Source organism: Petaurus breviceps, unplaced genomic scaffold (assembly GCF_028583685.1).
Source record: "Petaurus breviceps papuanus isolate PSGF00001 unplaced genomic scaffold, PetGlider_PUasm1.0 129, whole genome shotgun sequence".
Taxonomy (NCBI): Eukaryota; Metazoa; Chordata; class Mammalia; order Diprotodontia; family Petauridae; genus Petaurus; species Petaurus breviceps.
This window is the reverse complement of record NW_027185665.1, coordinates 10,766,743-10,778,149: the sequence shown is the minus strand read 5'-3', so window position 1 is coordinate 10,778,149 and position 11,407 is coordinate 10,766,743. Positions and strand designations below refer to the sequence as shown.

Below are 11,407 nucleotides of genomic sequence, written 5' to 3'. Positions count from 1 at the left end.
TGTGTGTGTGTGTGTGTGTGTGTGTGTGTGTGTGTGTGTGTGTGTGTGTCTTCTCCCCCATTTAGAGTATGAGCTCCTTGGAACAGAAACAAGTCCTGCTTTTTCTGTTTGTGTCCTCAATGTTCAATACAGTGCTTGGCACACAGTAAGAGCTTAATAAATGCTTTTTCATTCATTCATTCATTCATTCACCAAACTGAATAGAAAGAAAAGAAGAAGGCTAAAGGACAATCTTTGGGAAGGGACTTAAATTAGTGTGTGGGAAGAAAAAGAGAAACCAGAGAGTGAGAGCTACTAGAGAAGCTTTAAAAAGATAGGATAATTTGGTATTGTGAAGACAAGTGATAATCACCATAGTAGTGCCTTTATTTTTTAAATGTGTCAATGATTATGATATGTAAACGGATAAACAAAATTCTGCTACTATGCATCTTCTACGAAGACCGAGAAAGAGCTTTATTGTATAGAATGATGCATTGACATGGACTTCTACCTTAGTAGAATGTGGTATAATATAGTGGGGGATGTAGGTCTCAAGAGATCCATCTTCAAATCCAATACCAACTCACTTACCCTACAAACTTGGTTAAGTCACTGCACATCTCTGAACAGTTTACTTCTCTGTACAATGAGAATTAGACTAGCTCTAGTACCTTTTCACAAGGCTATTGTAAGGAAAGCACTTGGTAAAACTTAAAGCACTATAAACTGCTAATTACTATTAGCTAGGATCATAGCTTTAGAGTTGGAAGGGACCTTATAAGATCATTTAGTCCATTTCACCCATGAATGTTTAATTAATGAACGAAAAAAGTACATATACTACATTTATGTTAAGTATATATTTACTATCTGCAAAGCATCATACGAAATACTAGGGATTCAAATAGAAAAGACAGAATTTATTAACTTCTTTATTTTAAATATGATTTAGTATCATTTATTTTGAATACTCAACAAATGAGCTGACTTAGTTATAGAAAACAATAATGAAAGACTGAAAGGATAAATTAATTAAATCCATGGATTTTCCAAACTTTTTTAACCAATAATTTCCAACTTATTCCACTAGAAAAAAAAAAAACTTTCATCAGCAATCATTTTTAAAAATTCACATGGTAAAACAAACTACTGGAGCTTTAGTTTCATCTTCATTTCTTCAACTACTCTCTTCAGGAGAAACCAAAGAAGTAATGTGGTTCAACATACAAAAATGCAACAGAATATTACTGCACAGTAAGACATAATGACTACAAAGAATTGAAAAAAATGGGAAGATTTATATGAACTGATGCAAAACAAAGTAAGCAGAACAAGAAGAACAACATATGTAACATCGACAGTGTTGAAACAGACAAAAAACAGATACTTCAAAAGAGCGCCAAAAATCCTCGTTACTGAACCGTTACAATGACGGAGACTCAAAGGAAAGAGGTGAGAAAGCGCACTTCCCTCTCTTCTCTGTAGGGTGCCATGAATATGGGGCATCACAAGAAACGGTAGGTTCCTGTGCTTTGTTTCCTCTTTTTGTTTTAATTCTTTGCTGGAAGAGATTTGGGGTAGGGAAATGAGGAAGGAAACATTTAAAAACAAAGGTGAAATAAAAACAAAAGATATTAACATAATTTTTAAGAACCCAAAAAGCAGAAAATGGAAAACAGATGACATAATTATAGGATGCTTAAAGGTTTAATTCATCATGTCAGTCTTTAAAGATTTTCATTTGAAATAGTCACAATTTTGTCTACAGATCTGGATCATCTTTCCATAAAGTTTATATTTCTCCTTTTGTTGAATCAGCATTTCTTATATTCATTCATTTGAAGTAGAATTATAAGTACGAATCTCATGTCCAATTTTTTTTAAATTCAAAAAATGTGACAATAATTTTGGTTGATTTCTATTTTTAGAAAAATATGTGTAATTCTTCATTTTACAAAATCTAATTACTTCAATTATGTGTCTTGGCAAGTGAGAAGTTTCTTTTCTTTTCTTTTTTTTTTTAATGACCACAAGTCTTTTTGTAACTGCTGGCAATGCAAAATGAAAATTCAATCTAGGCCATTATAAAGTATTTATACAGTATTGGAATTTATCTACTGATTGAAAAAAAATTAAGCATGCTAAATGATTAATTTTAACAGTTCATTGTCTTTATAAATCAGCATTTCTACTGTGAGTGTACAATCTTAACTTACTGGATCCTCAGTATCATGAGGTAATCTAAAGAAAGGGAATTACAGCAATTACAATCCAATTTTGTCAATCTTCTTATTGCAAAGAAAGGTCATTTAAAGAAGAAACACATGTCTGCATGTGCATTGTAGCACAATATTTATGAGGTCCTATTTCACTTACAAACTAAAATAGATATCAAAGAAGAATTATCATTTCTCACTTTTTGAGGAAATCTTATAACTAGATTTCACAAGTCATAGTTGACCTTCAAATTGCAACTTGGAGACTCCTAAAGTAAAAGTTCTAGCATGAAAAGGTCCTATAAGGTGCTCCTAAGGAAATATATTATATAACATAATAAATTTATAAAAATTACATCAACTACAGAAGTACATTATATATAATTTTGTACTACAAATTGGTAATGCAAATGTGTAACTAATATTCTGTAAAAGATTACACATGAGAAATTTAGCAAAGATGTTTAACACTTTACTACTATGATTAAAATTTTAAATGTTTTTGACATTTTCCTCCACAATTATTTTTAAATTTATGAGGCTAGCTCATTACATTCTCCCAAAAACTATATTGCTGATTCTGGTAGGGTTTTTTTTTAATTGTTTTAAATATAGTTTTTATTTGATAAGTTTGAAGTGGAAGTAAGGTAATGCCATCATTGAATAAGAGTATATAAAAATGTTTCACCACAAATGGAGAAGTATAGACCTTAAGCCAACTCTACAAAAAGATATGTTCTGTATATTGATCAAACTAAGGGTATCTAAAATTAAATTTAAAATATTTTCTTAGTACAGTACAGGGTGAATTAGGAAGAGGTTAATTTTTCCATTTATTCAGTGGAAGCAATTCTTTATGTGGATTTTAAAAAGTGATTTAGAATTTGACTCAATTTCCTTCAGTCACAGAGAATTAAGTAGCTTAAAAGTTCTCAGTATATATATATATATGTACATGTGTACTTATATGTGTATGTATATATGCATACACACACATATGTGTACGTATACATATACAGAGAAAGAAATGGTGGGGCATTCATAAAGCAAAAGCAAGAGATTACCAAAAGACTACTCCTACTCATGTGTTCTACTGAGCGTCAAAAGACCTAGAAGAATACCAACAACATATGAGACAGATCTGCTATGGAGAACTAAAGGAAGGACATAGGTAAGAATTGCACATGATGAGAAGACATGGATGAGTTCTAATCTGCACCACAGGTATGAGTAGCCATATTGACTAGATCACAGATCCATTCAAGTTATCACTTTTATGAAAAATGTTCTAAATTCAAATCCTCTTCAGAAGCCACTTCCAAACTTATCTTAGTTAAATCAACTTCTAATCCACACTGAAGTATGTGCATAGAACCAGCATTTTGATGCACTTTCACCAATAGCAAACCCACCTTTATTTGGCTGTACTCCAAGGGAACTTAAAAACCTCACTTTCCCTGGCTTACTGTGCTATGAAACAAACCATCAGTTTTGAAACTGGCTCTCAAAAACAACAGTGAGATATTTTTTTCTCATTTGCAGTGATCATTTTTCAAACTATTTTATATTATTTTGATCATACAAATTTAGCAATAAACATCTAATAAGAAATTTTGTGACACTTGAGTGTTTTATAGTCACTGTAATATAGACCCCTATAACAGTTTTGAGGCAAGGCACAAGGATGAATAAATGAAGCTAAACAGCTAAGGAAATACCTCCAATGCTGAAATAGCACCTATTCAAAATGATCAGCATTATATAAAGCACTCTAATGATTTAACTACAAAACCACAAAAATACTCAAAAACAAGAATAAAAAGTGATCTACATGGGAGTTTTTAAAAATTATTTCAACTAATTTCGTGGCAACAGAAGGACCCAGGTAGAAAAATAGTTCACATTTTAATAAGGGAAAAGCATTTGAAGTGCATTAATTCATTTTAAAGATTTTTTAAAATCTTTTTAAAATTACATATCAATCATTAAGTACTTATTAGGCCTAAATCAAAATGCCCCACATTCTGTCAGGCAGTAAAAGAATAAAAGCAAAGCTCCTGGATGAATGAACAAAGAATATAGGTGAAAGTGAAGAGACCTAGATGGAAAATGGTAATGAAAAGATCGGATCCCGCAGAGTCACCTACTGTTTCTCAGATAATTCTTTCACCTTTTTTCAATGACTTTATTGCACAGTCCAATCTCCCTCTCTACTCCCAACTTTTATATTAAGGGACTTCAGCATATATAATATTTGTTCAATATTTAGGATCTGCAAAGCAACTTCATATTTCATTTGATCCTCACAAATCACTAAGATAGGTATAATTATTAGCAGCAGCATCCCAATTCTACAGATGAGGAAACTGAGGCTAATAAAAGTTAAGTGATAAAGTGACAAGCTACTAAGTATCTGCAGCAGGATCCTTAGGTAGGGTTTAGTGACACCCTTTTCTTTTTGAATTTGACAGTAGTGGCCTAGGTCATCTTAGAGGAGAGGTTATCCGATGAAAGAGAAAGAGGGTTAAGATGGAGTAGGAGAAAAATAGAAAAAAGAATATTTGAAACAGCTCCTGTGGGCAGTGGATAAACAATATTTAGATAAATTGTTCTACAACAATTTAGGTTCAGTTGATGAAAGATGGCATAAATTTGAGGTGGACTAAATATCAGTGTGATTTTATAATTGTTCTCCCCAGTAGTGTTTGTCTCTTAGAGCAGAGATTGTTTGTTTTGATTCCAGGATCAGAATTAAGGATGTTCTTTGGAAGCAAGATAGAAATCATGTATATCCTTCAAGTACCTAAAATATTGCATATAATTAACTCTCAAGTTACAGCAATGAAACTGGAAATAGTCCAGAGGAGAACCATACATGAGGACTTGCAAGACATAATGAAAATTGAAATGAGCAGAACCAAGAGAACATTGTATATACTAACAGCAATATTATTTGAAGAATAATAGTGAACAACCAAGTTATTCCTAGTACCATAAATATTCAAATCAACTACAAAAGACTTATGAAGGAAGCTGCTATCCCACCTCTGGAGAAAAAACTGATTAACAGAAATAGGTATAGTTTGGTTTTACATTTATTTATAAATCTGTGTCAAATTATGGCCTTCTCTAGTGTGGGGTGGGGAGGGAGGAAAGAGTTTGGAACTTAAAATGTAGCAAAAATAAAGTAACTTAATTTAATTAAAAAAAATTTTTACTGCTCTGTATCCAATCTGGTGACAATTCTCTATAAACTTGGCTGCTTTTGGTCTTTGAACAGTAAATATGCTGTTCATCATAAGACCTATACTCAAAGCCTCTTAATAGCTCGGTAAAATCTGTTAGGGTTTGTGTTCTACTAGCACAATCTCCAACAATGCCACCTTAGTGAAAACAGATCATTCTTAAATTTAAAAAAAAATTGGCTTTACCCCATCTTTTGAATTTACATCATCTCTAAAATTATTGTCCTCTTTTCTATGCCAAGTTATTAACAAATTTGTAGTTAATGTTCCTTGCCTCAATTCCTGTATCACCTCTTCAATCCCTAGCAACCTGGCTTCTTTCCCCACTATTCCACTGAAACTATTCTTTCACAAGGTTGCTTAGGGTTAAATTCAATGGACTTTTTTCAAGCTTCATTCCCTTTACCTGTTCTGCAGCATTTTGACACTTCTGATTCACCTCCTCCTTCTTGTGACTCTTCTCCCTCAGCTTCTAAAACATCATACTCTACAAAGTCTCATATCTCCAAGACCACTCCTTTTCCTTTGTAACTTCTCATACTCTTTCCATCTCCTTAAATATGGATACTTCCTAAATCTTTTTTAACCTCCTCTCCACTACTTCTCTATCTTTCCCCTTGATTGTCTTGATGTTGTTCAAACGCTAAATGCACACCTGCCTAAAAGACTATTTTATGTAGAACTAACACAGTTGGGTAAGCACTCACTTGGTGGTTAGAAAAAGTGATACAAAAACGCTCTTAAGTCTCTCTTAACTTTGGAATTGATTGGGTGACATGGGAGACACTGACACAGGACTGCCCAGTATGTCATGCCTTCATCAAAAAAGCATAACTGAAGTAAAACATAACTGAAAGTAGCTCAAAAGAAAGTTGAGATCTGCAAATGTGGAGAATATACCCCAAATGTTCACATGGACTATTTGTATTTGACCTGTGATAGAGCATTCCAAGCTCATATTGGTTTGATCAGTCACAGTCTGATGAATTATAACTTAACTCTAGTATAGTAAGGTCATTTTGGTCCTCTGAGGATGAAGGACAACAATCTTCACTACTTCTTATATCTTCAGTTATGACATCTATGTAGATGGTTCGCAGCCTGTAACCCTTGAGCTCCTGTATTTCCAAATGCCTGCTGAAATCTCCAATTAGATGTTGTGCAAGCACCTCAAACTCAACATTTTCCTCCTAACAACTTGATCTTCCCTCTAACTATTCTATGCCTGTTGATGGCATAGGATCCCCTAAGCTACCCAGACTTGAAAACTCAAATTTAATTTTAATTCGAATAGTTGACAAGTCCTTATCAATTTGCCTCCACAACCTTTGTTCACCCAGTGCTTAATACAGTGACAAGCATACAGTAAGTGCTTAATAGATATTTACACACACACGGACACACACACATACACACATTCGCTAGCTTATACTCCCACTGCCACTGCGCTGATTCAGGTGTTTTGTCACCTCTCTTCTAGATTACAGAAACAATCTCCTAACTGCCTTTCCTCTATCCACTCTAACCTCATGTCTTCTTCCAATCAAATCAATTTCTAATAATACTAATAATTCACATGTTTATAGCAATTTAAGGATTATAAGGTGTTTTCTTTACCACATGGCTGTGAAGTAAATAATTCTAGTATTATAATTTTACAGATGAGAAAACTAAGACTGAGAGGTCAAGTAATATGACCATAGTGACACCGCTAACAGGTGTCTTAGATAGTACTTGAATCCAGGCCTCTTGACCCCAAGAAAAGTACCCATCCCCTTAAAACCCGTCAGCATTCATTCACATTTGTCTACCAAAATATGATACTCTTTTGCCCCAGAGTCATGGCTTTCCACAACTTGGCTAGATGAAGCCAGTCTTTTCTCATGGCACTCCCTTTCCTATACTTTATATTTAGTCAAACCAGATGACTTACTATCACCATTCTTGTCCTGGTCTCTCCTACCTCAGAATCTTTGCTCACATATCTCCCGCCCCCCCACACCCCATGTTTAGAATGTATTCTTCCCCTCCCCTATGGCTCTACCAATTTAAAGTCTTTCCTTCCTTCGAGGTTTAAACCAGGCAAGACTTCCTCCATGAAGCCTTCCTCAATGCCTCCCCCCCCCAATAAAAAAAGTCAAATGACTTCAAATTTATTATTTTACATTGTCTGGCTCTCTCCTTTATATTTTGTCACATTCAGCCTTGTGTTGGAACAACACATATATCGCTATAGAATCAATGGCAGGGCCTTGAGTCTTACTTCATTTTTTGCCTTAGGAGCTGATAGACAAAACGTTTGTTGAATTGGAAAGTATATCCAACATTTTGTCAACAATAGTCACATTGGTTCAATATCTTAAGCGAAGAGTATTCAATTATTCCAAGGTCATTTTCAGAGAATTATAATTGATAAATCTGCACCAGCAAGTTTAATCAGCAGTAGGGAACTACTGTACATTTTTTAAGGAGACAGATGACATGAAAAGATGCCTTAGAAAGATTAGTCTTGCATAGATATGCAAGATTTAAAGAAAAGTCAGGAAGACCAGCTAGGAGGCTATAACAACAATTGAGGCATGAGGTGATAAAGTCTTAGGCTAGGATACTGCACTTAACACAGGACCTGGCATGTAGCAGGTACTTAAGAAATGCTTGTTGACTAGCAATAGGAATGGAGAACAATAAAAATGTCTTGCTACTATTCTCAAATGACACCCCTTTAAAAACAGAACTTGAATGATATCATAGTGGTTAATGTGCTATCAAGAATCTTGAAATGGGGGTGGCTAGGTAGTACAGTGAATAGAGTACAGGCCCTGGAATCAGGAGGACCTGAGTTCAAATGTGAGCTCAGACACTTAACACTTACTAGCCGTATGACCTTGGGCAAGTCACTTAACTGCCAATTGCCCTGCCCTCCTCCCTCCAAAAAGAAAAAAAAAGAATCTCGAAATATCCTACTACTTAACTGGCAACCAAAGGCATGGTTCCTGCTGAAACCTGGCAGTCCCAGGGAACAGTTCAAATTGTTCCACAATTGAAAGTTGTCATAAATAGCCTATTTTTAGTTCAATTAAGAAGTGTCAGTCACACCCTTTTAACAGATGCTGATTTGTTTAAAAAAAAAATCAACCTCCCTCAGGGCTGGCTACATCAGAGTTAAACATCTGCATGAACAATAGATGCAGGTGTTCAGATTACCACTTAGAATTAAACACACACACACACCTCTCCCTGTTCCTTTCCATGGATTAAATTACCTAGTCTTCTACTAGATTTCATAGGTATTGGGAGGAGAGGGGAGGAAAGGCAGTAAACCTTGGGTAGGAGATGAGTGGAGGAAGGAAGAACCAATTTTGATATGGGAAAGATGTAATAGGCATCTGTACTAACAAATCAGGCTAAAATTAACTCATAAAGGAACTCATCCTTCATAGCTAAGGCCAACAGTCATTCAAAATAGAGAGTTGTCATAAAAAGTAACTGGTAAACATATCTGTGGTATCATAAACTTGCTGTACATACAATACAAGCTACATATATATGTGTGTGTGTGTGTGTGTGTAAATATATACACACAGTGTAAGATGTAAGTATAGTGTAGTGTAAGATGTATAAATAGTGTAAGATGTCTAACAGTTACAGCACATTTTTGAAAGAAAACTACAACTGTTCATTATTTAAATAACTCTTAAGTTACTTTACACTGAATCAATAAAGATTTCAGAACCAAAATGCAGTTTGAATAAAATATATCATTCTAAAAGCAAATAAAATGTATCTCTGAAGAGCTGCTACAGGCAATAAATTCCAAAGCCAAAGGTTTTCTACTGAGGACACTAATTGCCTAATCCTCTAAGAGCAAAATCTTGGGCACAGATATTCTTGTCAAATTTAATAGCTTCTTTAAAATCAAAAAGATACAGGGGCAGCTAGGTGGCGCAGTGAGTAAAGCGCCTGCCCCGAGTCAGTAGTTCGGTTCCAGTCTCAGACACTTAACACCCACACAAAAACAACTAGCTGTGTAACCTTGGGCAAGTTACTTAACCCCAATTGCCCTCCAAAAAGGCAAAAAAAAAAAAAATCAAAAAGAAAAATTCTTGTATGTTGTGTGTACCATCTAGAGAGAAAAATGCCCAGAAGAAAGTGCTAGAAAAGTAAAACAACAATTTAACTTGGCCCTGAATGCAACATTTTACTAGAATGAACTTAAGAGGTAAGAAGTACTTAATAACATTAAGGAAATTCATGTAAAATTTTACTGAAAATATACACTCTTCCAAAAGATAGATGTAAGTTTGTTTATGGGATAATCAAATGTCCAGTTAAACAAAACAGTTTTTCATTGTGTCTTTTTCTTGTTTAAAGACCAAAGTACTCAGGCCAGATGACAGAATCTTATCTATTGCTATTTTTCTTCCTAACCAAATCCACAAAATGAAGAGATCTGCTAAAATTCTGACCTTTTCTGAATCTCCCTCCATATATAAATGACCATTTGAGTGGATTATACTAAAATTAAACTAAAATAATTACCAACTAAGCTGAAATAGTACTTTAAATATACTAAACCATCAGTCAGCAAATTGGAGTCAGCAATCATATGCAGATTAAAAAAAAACAACTCATAACATCAGTCCCAGTCAATACCAACATAAAGGATATTCACTTCAAAAAATAGTAATCAAGTGGAAAGAACAAAAAAAAAAAAAATCATAAAATTCAACCCCACTTCATGAAATGAGAAAGCTTCAACATTCTAACTTTACATAAAGCCATTGTCTGAGAGAGAGAAAATTAAATTAGTCTACTAAAATAGAACACTAAAAAAAAGCCATTAAATGTAATACATTCATTCTTATTGTTCTATTTACTGAAGACACTTCGGGAAAACAATAGAATTATCTATTGAGAAGTAGTTCCACTGACATCATAAGACATAGCTGCTTTGTTGCCTGGGCTTATTAAGTCATCAAACCTAACATGCATGTAGACACAGACACAGCATGAATAATGAGATCCTAAGAAACTTTTTTTTTAAGTTGAAAAGGGTTGGAATTCTTCAGCTTGAAAAAAGTAATTAAGAGGGGATTAAATAATCATCATTAAGTGCTGTAAAGAGTGGTAATAAAGAAAAAGACTCTGATTAGCTGTTCTCCATTTCTACCAGAGGACAGAAAAGGGGAAAAACTTCTTGATTATGAATTCCTGGGAAAAAAAAATCCTAAATTCCAGAAAAAAAAATTGCCAAGAAACATTGAGTAATCTTTTCTGGAGATATGGGTGAGTCTACAAAAGTTTAGAAGAGCTAATTCACTGTTAATGAGATAAATGAATTCGATTTTTTAAAAGGAGAACAATGAAGGAGAAATCACCCTCAAACTATTGCTAGTAGGATGTTTTTAGAGACAACCGGGAACCCAAAGGAAAGGTTTTCTGCTCCTCACCCATGCCGGGAAGATTGTGTCGCTTTTGCGAACCACTAAAAGTTTGTTACTAGTACTTAAATTTCAAGAACACGGTCCTGTTCTGCATCAAAGAAGGAGAAAGAGACACTTGAGTATTCTATACTAGCTACTCTGTGAAACTTTCCTGAAAGTTACAAGTAACAAGTAAAACCTTGTTACTATCTGTCTACACATATACGCGTGTCTGGACGCATACCTAGCATTTTCACGTGTGCATGATTAGACACTCCGGTGATTAATCCGTGGCTTCCTGGGATGGTAGCCAATGGTGACTGGCGATAGCACCTTCTCTTAACCCTTCAGCAGCCTAACTCCTCTCTTCAAACCTGGCCTCTAGACTTCGGTAACGGCCCCCCCCCCCCCCCCCCAAGCATCCAAGGCGCCTGGGCCTCACTTCGCTCTTCTCTAGCCCCCCAATCTTGGCCACTTGTCCCAGCAGCTCCTAGAGCCGATATAGGGCTCAGCCCCCACGCCCAGATCCGCAGCCGTCCCA

At 34.9% G+C, this 11,407-nt stretch overlaps 1 protein-coding gene across 1 annotated transcript in view; it reads right to left on the bottom strand.

The window, feature by feature from the left end:
• Positions 1 to 11,407, bottom strand: part of LOC138173487 (methyl-CpG-binding domain protein 2) — a 74,957-nt gene that overhangs the window by 62,574 nt on the left and 976 nt on the right. The gene's annotated exons all lie outside the window — the stretch shown is intronic.